The sequence below is a fragment of the Scyliorhinus canicula genome, chromosome 18 (assembly GCF_902713615.1).
Source record: "Scyliorhinus canicula chromosome 18, sScyCan1.1, whole genome shotgun sequence".
NCBI classification, from domain to species: domain Eukaryota; kingdom Metazoa; phylum Chordata; class Chondrichthyes; order Carcharhiniformes; family Scyliorhinidae; genus Scyliorhinus; species Scyliorhinus canicula.
Genome location: NC_052163.1, coordinates 83,430,936 through 83,446,820, shown reverse-complemented (window position 1 = coordinate 83,446,820; position 15,885 = coordinate 83,430,936).

The window sequence follows — 15,885 nt, the reverse complement described above, 5'->3', positions numbered from 1 at the left end:
GGGGGTTACAAAAATAAGGTTGAGGGCCAAGGATCGATCTTAGAGCGATTCCAGTGTGACGGAGGCAAGGGAAACCATTGATAGAGGTGCTCTCGTAAATTGATAAGTTAGAGTGGAACCAGTAAGAGCACACCCAATGAAATGGATAATGAAAGATGATAGCAACAATTCTGTTGAAGGCTGTTTAGAAGCCAAAAAGGACGAATAGGGCAATGTATCACAGTCAACGTCACAGCAAACCTTGGTTGAGACTGGTTAGGGCCTCTGCCGCAGTAGGAGGAATATAAATCTGTTAAAGCAATTTATAAAAGTTGTTGAAGAGATGGTCTCGAATCTGAGAAGCAACTACATGTGCCATAATCTACGAATGACACATGCACACTTCCCAAACAAGTCAATGGATAGTGACTACAAGCAAGCATTTTCTCTTCCACATTCAGTATCATGACAGCCAATTGGAAGCAACTAACTTTGCAAAGACCAAATCCGAGAGTGCTGTATGGCTCAGTACCTCATTGCAAAGCCTTTCTCCAAAATCTACTTTGCTTCCATTTCTTAAAAAGATGTATATGAGGTCAGTGCATTTTACAGAGATGCTCTCTTAAATAGCAGCCCCGTTACAAGTCTTACAGCGAATTGACTGTTGACTGATATTAGTAATTTCATGCAATTATTCATGTTTTCAATGTGATAGAACTTCAGCCACTGGAATGGGGGACAGGCTGCTGATAAAGGAACAATGTGACAGGCAAGTATATCAACTTAAGGAAGGCCTCGAACTGCAATGTGATTTGTACATTTTTATGTAAGGGGGATTCTACCTGTGGTTGGATTGGGCTTTGGAATGAAGGACGAAAACCATAATGTCTAGCACACCAACCAGGTTAAAGAGTAAATTGAGTGAGTAGGCCTCATTCCTGCCTATCCCAATGCTGCCATTATAACTCCAACCCAAACATTCACCTCCAGAATTTCCTCAAGCTCATTACTTTGACAAAGATTCATCCAGATTCCAAACGTTAGCTCCTTTCTCTCCACAGATGCTGTCAGACCTGCTGCGATTATCCAGTAGATACTGTTTTTGTTTACTCATTTCAGTGACATCCTCTACACGCAAGTGACCATCTTTTTACTGTTGCACTTGACTTTGCCTCATCAGCATTTCTCTTAACCCCTCTGACAATCTCTGCTGTAAAGCTAGCTATTAATGAGTCAAAACTTCCTTAACTTGATCATTAAAAAGTTTGAAACCATTTTTGGCCACTGCCAGAACTTTGCTACCCTGTCACTGTTTCCTTTCCAGGCATTTGTTTAAAGTGAAAGGCCATAAAAATGTATCCTGTTTGATTCAGAGTTGTGCTTCAATTCTACCTGATCATCACCAAGACTGTCAAGTTCCATTCCTGCAGAATCATCAGAATTCAAACCCTACCTCAACCCACTATGGCCAAAACCCATGGTCCTCAAATTTATCTAATATTGTCCTCCCTGTCCCCTCATCCAAAAATTCTTAACATGTTCTAAATTCTGTGACCAGATTCTTACCTGCACAACTTCCTCATCCATCAACCCCATCTATACTGTCTCCCTGTACACTGCAATGCATTGAGTTCAAACTTAAGTTCCTCCATGCCCTTGCCACTCTATTGTTACAAATTTCTGCAACCTTGCAACCCTTCCCACATGTTGCCCCTCTAATCCTAGCCTTCTGTGACTTGCTTCATTGCTGGAAGTAAATTCTGTCCCCTTCTTGTCCCACCGTTTGTAGCACACAATCTCCTGATGCCAATCAGCAGTACATCTCCACTCCCTCTGATAATTGCCTGTAATTAAGACTCAATTCCTTCCTTTTATCCTATTTTTGACGGCTGTTCCATCCCTGTTTGCTAGCAAAAACAATTGATTACACGCCGAAAAATAATCCAATAGTTGTGAACAGTTTGGGGCTTCCAAGATGATGCATGTAATTTTTTTCTTCAGTAGGTACTTTGCTGCTTTTTTCTTTAAAATATTGGAACTTAATGAGACCAAAATGCTACAAATAAGGGTGAAAGTCAACAGATACACCAATTGCAGAGTGAGTGTTAATCATAGAATCATAGAATCATAGAATTTACAGTGCAGAAGGAGGCCATTCGGCCCATCAAGTCTGCACCGGCTCTTTGAAAGAGCACCTTATCCAAGCCCACACTTCCACCCTATTCCCATAACCCAGTAACCCCACCCAACACTAAGGGTAACTTTGGACACTAACGGCAATTTAGCATGGCCAATCCACCTAACCTGCACATCTTTGGACTGTGGGAGGAAACCGGAGCACCCGGAGGAAACCCACGCCACATGGGGAGAACGTGCAGACTCCGCACAGACAGTGTCCCAAGCTGGGAATGGAACCTGGGATCTTGGAGCTGTGATGCAATTGTGCTAACCACCATGCTACCTTGCTGTTGAACTGTAGGTTGAATAACCTGCAAATTACAATAATTAAAGATCCTGTGTGAGAATGAAAAGGCAGAAGATCAAAATTCCCCGCAGTTAGATAAGATATAGAAGCGTTAAGTAAACCATGCTTCAAAGAAACCTAAGATTTTTTCAGGAGGCATGTACTTACTACATGTTACTAAATATTAGTTGAGTCTTAACTGGTATCTTAATTTTTTTAAAGAAAGCAAATGGTTCACAGATACCTGAGGAGGTGCTTATTTTAAATCTTTTTCTAAGCCATGCTACTGGTAGTTGTCCGAACTGATATAAAATTATTTGCTTGTGTCAGCTTTGGTTTTCTGCTGCAGTTGGTTCATTTCTGGTTAGTCTGTTAGAATTTTACATCACATTTGGATTTGGCAGAGAAGCACATCAAAATTTAAAAAAAAATCTATTTGAAGAGAGAGAGGCCGGTTTAAGGATTTTGTACTGCTTCTACCTTTGCGGACAGTTGAAATCCACACAACCTCCAATATTTTTGAGAATGGATTTCAAAAGGGAAAATCTTGTTTGACCAACCTTGGAGCTTTTGACAAGGTAACATAGAGCATAAATGATAGTTCTGTAATAGATGTAATTTATCCGGATTTTCAAAAGGCTCGATAATAGACCAATGAATAAAGCCAAAAGAATGTGGACTCGAGACAAGAAAGAAAACAAAGGGTGGGACTAAAGGGTCGTTATTCAGGGTGGGAAGTGGTGTTCCACAGATATGGATGCTTGGACCACTGGTGTTCTCAATTTGCACTAATGATTTGGACTTTGGAATCCAAAACACAATTTCTAAACTTGCAGGTGACACCAAACTGGGGGGCAAATTACAGGGGGACATTAATAAATTTGCAGAACAGGAAAATAATTGGCAAATCAAGTTCAGCATTGATAGATTTGAGGTAATATGTATTTTGCCGGAACAATAACTTCAGCCGGTTAAGGAATTGCTCCAGCCAACTGAGCTGACAAAGCCCCCAGTACAATTACACCAGTTACTAAATGTTACGCCACGGACTAGCAAGACTACCGGTGAAGCAAACCAAAAGAGATTAGAGTTGAAAAGTAGGCAAGTTAATGTGAAACTTATAATGAACCTTGGGTTGGATGATAATTGGAGTGTAGTTCTGGTTGTCATATTATAAAAAGGATGTAGAGGCATTTAATAATAATCTTTATTATTGTCACAAGTAGGCTTACATTAACACTGCAATGAAGTGACTGTGAAAATCGCAGAGTCGCCACACTCCAGCGCATGTTCGGGTACACAAGCAGAATTCAATGTCCAATTCATCTAACAGTACGTGTTTCAGTACTTGTGGGAGGAAACCAGAGCACCCGGAGAAAACCCACGCAGACACGGGGAGAACGTGCCGACTCCGCACAGATAATGACCTAAGAAGGAAATCGAACCTGGGACCCTGGCGCTGTGAAGCAGCAGTGCCGCCCTGGGGAGTGTAGCGAAAATTTACAAGGATGACACTGAAAATGCATGGGTATGCGTACCACAAAAAGGGTGAACAGGCTGTGGGTCTCCTGGGGGGGGGGGGGGGGGGGGGAAACAGCTGATGGGTAACCACATAGAGGTAACCAAATTATGAAAGGTTTTGATAAGTGTAGATGGAGAAGGGATATTTATTTTCTCTTGTGAAAAGAGAACGATCGAGATATTAATTCAAGGTGGATGCCAAGAAATCCAATAGAGAATTCAGAAGAAGCTTCTAGAGTTGGCAATAAATTGGAACTTTCTGGACTTGACTGGAGTGTGACCTCAGCGGAGTACTAGAAGTTTAGTGAGTTGAATGAATCTGAAATCTCTTTCTAAAAATCCAAATGCTCTTTGTATTTAATATTTAAATTCTAAATCTCATCCAGGAGGCCAAGCAGGGAGGTGGAAGCTATCCACTGGGAAACAGCTGCAGATAGTTAAATAAAGAAACTATCTTGAACTGTTTTTCTGTATCTGGGGCTGAGCTGTAATTTCAGTACAATTCAGACATCGGTGTGACCTCAAGTGCAGGCAGTTTGATGTGCTGGAGGAGAGGGAAATGCTCCTTTTGGTTTTTCTAACTTTCATCTTGTAGAAATAGTTTTTCTCTTACTGGGGAAGGAACTAACTGTCTTGTGAGTATCTGGTAAGTAGTTGAGGTCTATTCTGTTCCTACAATTTAGAAAAGTACAGGAATTTGTGGTAAGATTAACAAAATGCATAAAACAAAATAAATAATTGAATAAAATAATTAATTAAGATAGGATAGTAAGACAAGTGATATGTCACGGCTGCACCTTGTGAAGCTCCTGGATAACATGTTGATCCAGGCAAACGCATTTGTAGTGTGTCTGCGGCTTGAGCTTGGCTCAGTCATTGAGCTGCAGAGACTATGACATATCAAAGTGGGTAAGTTACCTGGGCACTTTGTACCGGGAGGCAGACAGGTATTTTTAAAAAATAAATTTAGAGTGCCCAATTCATTTTTACCAATTAAGGGGCAATTTAGCGTGGCCAATCCACCTACCCTGCACATCTTTGGGTTGTGGGGGGCAAAACCCATGCAAACACGGGGAAAATGTGCAAACTCCACACGGACAGTGACCCAGAGCCGGGATCGAACCTGGGACCTCGGCGCCATGAGGCAGCAATGCTAACCACTGCACCACCCTGCTGCCCCGGCAGGCAGGTCTTCTGATCTGGAAGGGGGTCGGGTGGGACGGTGTGACTGCAGCTGAGACAGATGAGGGGACTCATCTCATAAGTGCAAGAGTGTTAGTCTCTGCAATTGTCCAACAGGTTTGAAGGTTTTTCAGGTTGTTGGGATGAGAGTGGGGGCTGCAAGGTGGATGGAGCTGACTGACTGTTGTACTGCGATTAGGAAGCCATTCAAGTGGGGTGTCCTGTGAGAGTACCTTTAAGAAATGGATGTTTAAGCAATGTACCTTTTAAGAAATGGAGAAGCTCATATTACTGAAGTGATGCCAGAGAGCTGGGGGGGGGGGGGGGGGGGGGGGGGGGGGGGGGGGGGGGGGGGGGGGGAGCTGAGCTCACTTCTGCTTTTAGTTTCAGTTTGAGAGAGCAGCTGAAAAGTGCCTGGCTGGTTTGCTGAGAGTTACATGAAGAAAGAGAGCTTGGGTGTGTCTGTGTTTGCAGTGAGCTGGATATGCAATGATCTCTACCAGGAAAGATCATCTCTAAATCATTTGGGTGATTTAAACTCATGTTAAAGGTGAAGTCTTTTGGAGGTTTGAAGGAACATTTTGAGGGATTATTTAGTGTTGTATTATTTTTGGGGTTATCTTTGGAGTAAGGGGTGGTAAATGATCCAATATTTATTTAAAAAGCTTAAGTTGAATTCATGGAATAAACATTGTTTTGTGTTTAAAAACCCGTGTGTCCATAATTGTAATACAACACCTGGAGACGAAGCTGTGTGCTTCAAAAGCAACAATACATTAAAGGGGGAGGTTGGTTGAACTCCATGATACATTTTGGGGTTCTGAAAACGCCGCTTCCATAACAATTAGGGGCTAGTCCGAGATAAAAGTCTATCTGTTTGATTGGCTTTTGTGAACTTAAAGACAGTGAAGGATTGTTGCTTTTCCGGTGTGGTATTTTAGTTTAAGTGGGGAGAGTGGTGTGAACAATAGCTCTTTCAGAGGCTCAGAAGTTTTTGGGGGTGGAAAATGGCACATGCAGTACCTTACGGACAGAGACGAAAAACAGACTGTTCGATTTGGCAAAAACATTGCAGTTACCATTACCTGACAAAATGCGAAAAGATGAGGTAATTATGGCGGTGGTTAAGCTTTTAAAGTTGCCTGAGATAGAGTCTGACTCATTGGAAATGGCAAAAATGCAGTTGCAAATTAAACAAATGGAACATGAGAAAGAATTAAAGTGGCTTGAATACGAGAGAGAGGGAAAAGAAAAGGAGAGAGAAGAAAGGAGAAAAGAAAGATAGCCCTCGCAGAACAAAAAGAAAAAGAAAGGGAGATACAGATCAGGGAAAAAGATAAAGAGAATGAGTTTGAACTTCAGAAAATGGCCATGAAACATGAAAGTCAATTAAAATTGACACATGAAGGGAAACATACAATTGGATGATAGTGATGAGGATTGTGAGAAAGAGCGTCATCGTCAAAGGCTTGGTGGGAATCTATTTAAATATGTCCAAGCATTGCCAAGGTTTGACGAGAAGGAAGTGGAAGCCTTTTTTATTTCATTTGAGAAGGTAGGTAAACAAATGAAATGGCCACAGGACATGTGGGTGTTACTGATTCAAACAAAGCTGGTAGGTAGAGCTTGTGAAGTGTTTGCATCGCTACCGGAGGAGGTATCTGGAACGTATGAGGAGGTATCTGGAACGTATGAGGAGGTGAAGAAATCCATCTGAAGTGCATATGAGCTAGTGCCTGAAGTTTACATGATGTGGAGATGCCGGCGTTGGACTGGGGTGAGCACAGTAAGAAGTCTTACAACACCAGGTTAAAGTCCAACAGGTTTGTTTCAAACACGAGCTTTCGGAGCCGTGCTCCGAAAGCTCGTGTTTGAAACAAACCTGTTGGACTTTAACCTGGTGTTGTAAGACTTCTTACTGAAGTTTACAGACAAAGGTTTAGAAATTTAAGGAAAGAATTTGGTCAAACATACATGGAGTTTGAAAGGCTCAAACAGAGTAATTTTGATAGGTGGACAAGGGCATTGAAAATAGATCAAACGTATTAAGCTCTCGGAGAAATTATACTTTTCGAGGAGTTTAAAAATTCAATTCCTGATGTCGTGAGAACACATGTGGAAGAACAGAGGGTTAAAACTGCGAGATTAGCAGCAGAAATGGCAGATGATTATGAATTAGTTCATAAATCAAAGATTGGTTTCTGACATCAGTTTCAGCCGGTGAGGGATAGAAATTGGGGGCATGATAAATAAAGTGGTAACGGTAAAAATTATCTGATGGGAGACAATAAAGAGAGTGTACCTCAGATTAAAAAAGAAATCCAGGAGGGTGGAAAAGAAATGAAAAGTTTCAAATGTTTTCACTAATAAACTAGGCCATGTAAAGTCACACTGTTGGTGGTTGAAAAAAAGCTCTGGGAAGGCTGATGTGGTAAAACGGGATAAGACAGTAGTATTTGTTAAAGGGGTAAAGGAAAGCCCAAGGGAAGCGAAGGAGGTGCAAACGATTGTAGAGCCTGTTCAAGAAGTAATTGTTAAGAAAGTGCCAGATGTCTTTAAAGAATTTACTAGTGTGGGTAAAGTTTACTCATGTATCAGGAGGAGCAGGTAAAGAAGTCACAATTTTAAGAGATACAGGGGCTCATCAATCTTTAATGGTAAAAGATGAGGAATTATGTAGTTTGGGACGAATGTTGCCAGAAAAGGTGGTGATATGTGGAATTTGGGGTGAGAGGAGTAGTGTTCCATTATATAAGGTAAGGTTTATACCCACAAAAAGGAAGGACGGTAGAAAGAGGGAAAATCGACTGTGGATATCTAAGGAAATAAGGGAGAGTATCAAATTGAAGGAAAGAGCATACAAAGTGGCAAAGATTGGTGGGAGACTAGAGGACTGGGAAATATTTAAGGGGCAACAAAAAGCTACTAAAAAAGCTATAAAGAAGAGTAAGATCGAGTATGAGAGTAAACTTGCTCAGAATATAAAAACAGACAGCAAAAGTTTTTACAAATATATAAAGCAAAAAAGAATGGCTAAGGTAAATATTGGTCCTTTAGAGGATGAGAAGGGAGTTTTAATAATTGAAGATGAGGAAATGGCTGAGGAACTGAACAGGTTTTTTTGGGTCGGTCTTCACAGTGGAAGACACAAATAACATGCCAGTGACTGATAGAAATGAGGTTATGACAGGTGATGACCTTGAGAGGATTGTTATCACTAAGGAGGTAGTGATGGGCAAGCTAATGGGGCTAAAGGTAGACCAGTCTCCTGGCCCTGATGGAATGCATCCCAGAGTGCTAAAAGAGATGGCTAGGGAAATTGCAGATGCACTAGTGATGATTTACCAAAATTCACTAGACTCTGGGGTGGTGCCGGTGGATTGGAAATTAGCAAACGTGACACCACTGTTTAAAAAAGGAGGTAGGCAGAGAGCAGGAAATTATAGGCCAGTGAGCTTAACTTCGGTAGTAGGGAAGATGCTGGAATCTATCATCAAGGAAGAAATAGCGAGGCATCTGGATAGAAATTGTCCCATTGGGCAGACGCAGCATGGGTTCATAAAGGGCAGGGCGTGCCTACCTAATTTAGTGGAATTTTTTGAGGACATTGCCAGTGCAGTTGATAACGGGGAGCCAATGGATGTGGTATATCTGGATTTCCAGAAAGCTTTTGACAAGGTGCCACACAAAAGGCTGCTGCATAAGATAAAGATGCATGGCATTAAGGGTAAAGTTTTAGCATGGATAGAGGATTGGTTAATTAATAGAAAGCAAAGAGTGGGGATTAATGGGTGTTTCTCTGGTTGGCGATCAGTAGCTAGTGGTGTCCCTCAGGGATCCCTGTTGGGCCCACAATTGTTCACAATCTACATAGATGATTTGGAGTTGGGGACCAAGGGCAATGTGTCCAAGTTTGCAGATGACACTAAGATGAGTGGTAAAGCGAAAAGTGCAGAGGATACTGGAAGTCTGCAGAGGGATTTGGATAGGTTAAGTGAATGGGCTAGGGTCTGGCAAATGGAATACAATGTTGACAAATGTGAGGTTATCCATTTTGGTAGGAATAACAGCAAACGGGATTATTATTTAAACAATAAAATATTAAAGCATGCTGCTGTGCAGAGAGACCTGGGTGTGCTCGTGCATGAGTCACAGAAAGTTGATTTACAGGTGATTAAGAAGGCAAATGGAATTTTGTCCTTCATTGCTAGAGGGATGGAGTTTAAGACTAGAGAGGTTATGCTGCAATTGTATAAGGTGTTAGTGAGGCCACACCTGGAGTATTGTGTTCAGTTTTGGTCTCCTTACTTGAGAAAGGACGTACTGGCACTGGAGGGTGTGCAGAGGAGATTCATGAGGTTAATCCCAGAGCTGAAGGGGTTGGATTATGAGGAAAGGTTGAGTAGACTGGGACTGTACTCGTTGGAATTTAGAAGGATGAGGGGGATCTTATGGAAACATTTAAAATTATGAAGGGAATAGATAGGATAGATGCGGGCAGGTTGTTTCCACTGGCGGGTGAAAGCAGAACTAGGGGGCATAGCCTCAAAATAAGGGGAAGGAGATTTAGGACTGAGTTTAGGAGGAACTTCTTCACCCAAAGGGTTGCGAATCTATGGAATTCCTTGCCCAGTGAAGCAGTTGAGGCTCCTTCATTAAATGTTTTTAAGGTAAAGATAGATAGTTTTTTGAAGAATTAAGGGATTAAGGATTATGGTGTTCGGGCCGGAAAGTGGAGCTGAGTCCACAAAAGATCAGCCATGATCTCATTGAATGGCGGAGCAGGCTCGAGGGGCCAGATGGCCTACTCCTGGTTCTTATGTTCTTATGTTAGAAAGTCCAGCGAAGAGTGGTGAAGTGGTAGTAGGATTAATAGAGAAACTATCTTGTCCAGGAATGCAGTTTATCTTGGGTAATGATATAGCTGGATCGCAGGTGGGAGTGATGCCTGCTGTGGTTGATAAGCCAGTGGAAAATCAGACAACTGAAGTGTTTAAGGACGAATATTCTAGGATTTTTCCGGATTGTGTAGTAACCCGGTCACAAAGTCACAGGTTAAGACGAGGAGAAATCAAAGAGTGCAGTTGAAGTGCAATTATCAGAAACGGTTTTTGATCATATGGTTGAAAAAGAACAAGAACAGGTGGAGGATGGTGCGGAAATTTTCAGTTCAGGAAAATTGGAGGAGTTACAACAGAAAGATGTAGAAATAAAACGGATATATCAGAAAGCATATACGGAAGAGAAATCTGAGTGTATACCAGAGTGTTATTACCGTAAAAGTGATGTCTTGATGAGAAAATGGAGACCATTACATATGCAGGCGGATAAAAAGTGGGCAGAAATTCATCAAGTAGTATTTCCAGTAGGGTATAGAAAGGAGGTGTTGCGAGTTGCACATGAGGTACCAGTGGGAGGTCATTTTGGAATCGGGAAAACTCAAGCTAAAATCCAGAAACATTTTTATTGGCCTGGACTACATAAAGATGTAGTTACATTTTGTCAATCATGTCACACATATCAAGTGATAGGCAAACCTCAAGCAGTGATAAAACCAGCGCCCTTAATACCCATTCCAGCATTTGAGGAACCTTTTATGAGGGTCCTAATTGATTGTGTAGGACCACTTCCTAAAACCAAAAGTGGGAATCAATATCTTTTGACTATAATGGATGTGTCTACTAGGTTTCCAGAGGCCATTCCAGTACGTAATATCACAGCTAAAAGGATTGTGGAGGAGTTACTTAAATTCTTTACTAGATATGGACGACCCACAGAAATTCAATCATATCAAGGATCAAATTTTACTTCAAAGTTATTCAAAGAAGTTATGGATAGCTTAGGAATAAAACAATTTAAATCAACTGCGTATCATCCAGAATCGCAGGGAGCGTTAGAAAGGTGGCATCAGACATTAAAGGCAATGTTGAGGGCATATTGTCAAGATAATCCAGAGGATTGGGATAAAGGAATTCCATTCATATTGTTTTCAATTAGGGATGCACCTAATGAGTCTACCAAATTTAGTCCTTGTAAACTAATTTTTGGTCATGATGTAAGAGGACCACTTAAACTGATTAAGGAAAAATTGGTGAGTGAGAAATCGGAAATTTTATTATTGGATTACTTGTCAAATTTTGGGGAACGATTAAATAGAGCAGGTGAATTGGCTGGACTACATTTGAAAGTTGCACAAAATATGATGAAACGGGTAACGGATAAGAAATCCAAAGTTCGTAGTTTTGTCAGTGGAGATAAAGTTTTATTGTTACCAGTGGTAAGTGAGCCTTTAAAAGCTAGGCTTTGTGGACCATATCTGATTGAAAGGAAATTAAGTGAGGTGAATTATGTGGTAAAAACACCAGATAGAGGGAAGACTCAAGAGTGTGTCATGTGAATATGCTTAAAAGGTACTTTGAAAGGGAAGGAGAGAAAAAGGAAGTTTTAATGTGTAGCCACCTGGGTTGGCCACTTCCTCACACAAAATGGAAGAACGCAAAGATTACAGGGTAAAATGGACATTGGCAAAGAAACAAGCAGTCTACAGAATCCCCTGTATTCTAGCTGCCACAGAAACCCAACAGAATTGTAACTAACAAGCTACGCATATTAAGTGAGCGATTCATGGTGATTCCCAGGCACAATGGACACAACAGTTAACTGCAATTGAAACATTCTATGGAAGGTCAGACATTCCGGCGCCAGTGGAGTCTAAGACAAAGGACACCAATAAGGTGTAAGGAACCGCCCGGTGATCGAGGAACGGCCCCGTTATTGGGGAAATTCAAATCAATCGAATGGGAAGAGACCCAATCGATTGCAGGTTTATAGAGGGTCCGCCCAGAAGGATGCGAAGCCCCTGGGACCTAAACCAGATGGTGCCCAACGGTTGTGTGTGGGCTATCGAAAGGTGAATGCAGTTACAAGAACGGACTCTTATCCTATCCCACGTTTGACGGATTGCTTTGAGAAAGTGGGATAATCTGTTTTATTTCCAACTTCCAGACATGGAAAGAACATTTAAAACATCGTATGGAGTTCTTCAATCGACTTCAGGAGGCGGGTTTGGTGATGAACCTAGCCGAAAGTGAATTTGGAGAAGCTTGAATCACCTTCCTTGCGGAGTTTCCGATATCCTCAAGACGATGGGAAATAATGCGATTTCTTAGCATGAGTGGATTTGATCGTACCTAGTGCAACAGTTTTGTGGCGTGATTATTTCACTGATGGACTTGCTAAAGAAACGTCAAAAATTTCAATGGACAGCGGACTTTCAACAGGCATGTGACTGCCTGAAAGCTGTGATAAACGATGCTCCTGTATTGGGGAATTGCAAGGGACTCTGTGATCAGATTGAACTTAAGTATCTAACTTTAAAGAGAATTGTCGAGGCGTAGAGGAATGGATGGACCGTGAAGAGACTTTCTTGTTCAAAGAGACTCAATCGAGAAGGTTTTCGGTTGGAGGAAGAAGAACGGGAAAGATGGACTTTATTATTATGTCTGTTTGCATGTTTTCTTTTGTGAAACACGAAAGTATATTCATTGTGTACATTTCTTAGTGGATGGTTCAAAAGTGAAAAATGAAACCATCTTGAAGTTGATGGGTTTTTTTCTTGGGGGGAGGTGTCATGTGAGAGTACCTTTAAGAAATGGATGTATAAGCAATGTACCTTTTAAGAAATGGAGCAGCTCATATTACTGAAGTGATGCCAGAGAGTTTGGGGGGGGGGGGCTGAGCTCACTTCTGCTTTTAGTTTCCGTTTGAGAGAGCAGCTGAAAAGTGCCTGGCTGGTTTGCTGAGAGTTGCATGAAGAAAGAGAGCTTGGGTGTGTCTGTGTTTGCAGTGAGCTGGATCTGCGGTGATCTCTGCCAGGAAAGATTATCTCTGAATCATTTGGGTGATTTAAACTCATAATAGTAATGTCTTTAACCTGATGTGTTTCTGTTGTTAAAGGTGAAGTCTTTTGGAGGTTTGAAGGAACATTTTGAGGGATTATTTAGTGTTGTATTATTTTTGGGGTTATCTTTGGAGTAAGGGGTGGTAAATGATCCAATGTTTATTTAAAAAGGTTAAGTTGAATTCATGGAATAAACATTGTTTTGTGTTTAAAAACCCATGTGTCCATAATTGTAATACCACACCTGGAGACCAATCTGTGTGCTTCAAAAGCAACAATACATTAAAGGGAGAGGTTGGTTGAACTCCTTAATACATTTTGGGGTTCTGAAAACACCGCTCCCATAACAGGGGGGAGCAAATACGAATGTGGTAGTATTTGACAGTATAGTGAGGGGAATTGCCATGATTTTCAGCCTCAAAAACTGAGTCCATATGGCTGTGTTGATTGCCCTGTGCCAGGATTTAAGACATTTGTTCAGCGCTGGAGAGGAGCTTGAATTGGGAGATGAAGGATCCAGTTGTGGTCCATGTAGTTGCCACCAACATTGGCAAGACAAAAAATGAGGTTCTGCATATTTAGTATGAGGAGCTAGGCACCAAATTAAAAAGCAGGTCATAATCTCTGGGTTCTTACCTGAGCCTCATGCAAACTGGCATAGGGCAAGTAAGATGAATGTGTAACTCAAAGATTGATGTGGATGAATGGGCTCTGGTTCATCGGGCACACAAATGGAGGAAAGTGGGGGCTGGACTGTTGGGACAATCTTTGCTCGAACAGTGCTGGGGCTGATGTTCTAGTGAGCTGCATAATTAGGGAAGTAGGGTTTTAAGGGTAGGGGCAAGGGATCAAATTTGAGAAGATAACCCAAGAGGAGAGACAAAGCAAGAGAGAAAGCTATTAATTTGGGAAATAATAAACAGACCCTCACAGGGAGGGACAGAGAATACAAATCGAAGAGTAAATCAGATAAGGTTTGTCTCTCAAAAATAATAAAAGGACAAAATTTAAAGGCTCTAACTGAATGCACGTAGCATTCGATCCAAAACAGTTGAAATGGGTGCAAATACAAATAAGTAGGTTCTGATTGTCATTACAGAGATAAGGCTGCAGGTTGACATCAATTAGGACCTGAATATTGAACGGTACGTGACATTTAGGAAAGGGCAGGAAGCCAGGAAAAGCTGGAGGGGTGCCTCTGTTAATGGTGTTAGAGAGGGCTGACCTAAGTTCAGGAACCAGGATGTTGAAGTTGTGTTGAGATGAGAAATTATAAAAGCAAGAAGTCACTTCAGGGAGTGGTATACATGCCTCCTAATTGTAACCACATGGTAGGACAGAATATGTAGGAAGAGATAATGGGAGCTTGTTAGGAAGGTACGATGATCATGGGGAATTTTCACCCACATATAGGCTGAAAAAATCAGATGGGCAATGGTAGCATAAATGAGCTCATAGAATGTCTTAAGGATAGTTTTTTTTTTAGGAAAGCACATTCTGGAGCTAACCAGAGAACAAGTAATACCAGACCTGGTATTGTGCAATGGGATGGGATTAATTGATAACACTCCGATTGAAGTATATGAGGCATTCCTTCAGTGGAATTGGCTGCAAGGCAGACATTTAAAGGGAAGTTTCAGAATATACAAAATAGATACATTCCAATGAGAAATGAAAATTTCAAAGGGGGAGAGCCCACTATCTGTGGTCAACTATAAAGGTTAGAGACAGTACCAAACTTAAAGAATATTTTAGTGCAAAGACAGGTGGCAGGTTAGATGTAGAAAGAACATGCAGGATAGACATAGCAAAAGCTCCATGTCTGGCAGACTAGTTGAATATTGAGGGTGTAGAAGCCCATCTTGTTCCTGAATCTGACTTGCCTGTCACTCTGAACCTCGCTGGCCACATGGGTACAATGGATGATACTCTGCAGCTGGGGAGCCCAATGATTGCAGCAAAACCCACTGCCCTTTGTTCCTGTAAGGCCTTATCTGTCTGGAATCAAATGCACAGTCCAGCTTGGGCAAAAAGGGTATCAGCGACCTGCAAAATGCAGTGGTATGCAGCTGTTTATGGGATGCCATTAAGTTCTGCAGCTGATCCGTAACAGGAGCCAGAAGTTCAAGGGCAAATTGACTTTGATAGCCACTGGCAGAGTGTGGTGACCAGTGCTGTGAGGTCAATAGCGATCAGAGTACAGATTTCTGTGACAATTTGCCTTCAGAGTGGTGGTCTCATGCTCCATTGATTCTTGGTTCTGTCCAGGTAGCTGTCTTCAACAATACGTCCGACATTGGGGATATGGCCACTGTTCCCTTCTTGCCCTTCATCTCTGTCCGCTGTCCTGCTGCTGACTGGAGCTCTACCTTTACTGGAGTGTGTTGCTCTCCATCACCACTGAGCCAAAATTGATGTGTGTCTCCATTACTGGCCGCTTGCCTTGTGCTCAGCTGGTTGTCTAAATGTGCTTGGTAGCTTTGTCCTCTGTTCTGTTGCCCCCACAATGCCAGGAAGATGCCAACCTCCTGCCCTGCACAAGCAATCACTGCCCATTCTCCCTGGCACTTGCATAGGTCCAAAGCCATCTGTTTCCCTGCTCTGCCTTTTAAACTTTTATACTTGCAGGATTCTGCCCTGGAGTGACCATGATCAGCTCCCTAAGTCCCATTCACCTGTGGTTGATGACTGATCTCGGTTCCCAGTCTGGCAGCACCTCAATTTTAAAGTTCTCATCTTTGTTTTCAAAACCTTCTCTCCCTTCCCCGTCTCTGTAATCTCCAGCCCTACAACCTTCCAAGCCTGGCCTTATGCAGAATTTCCCTTTTTCATTGCTGCA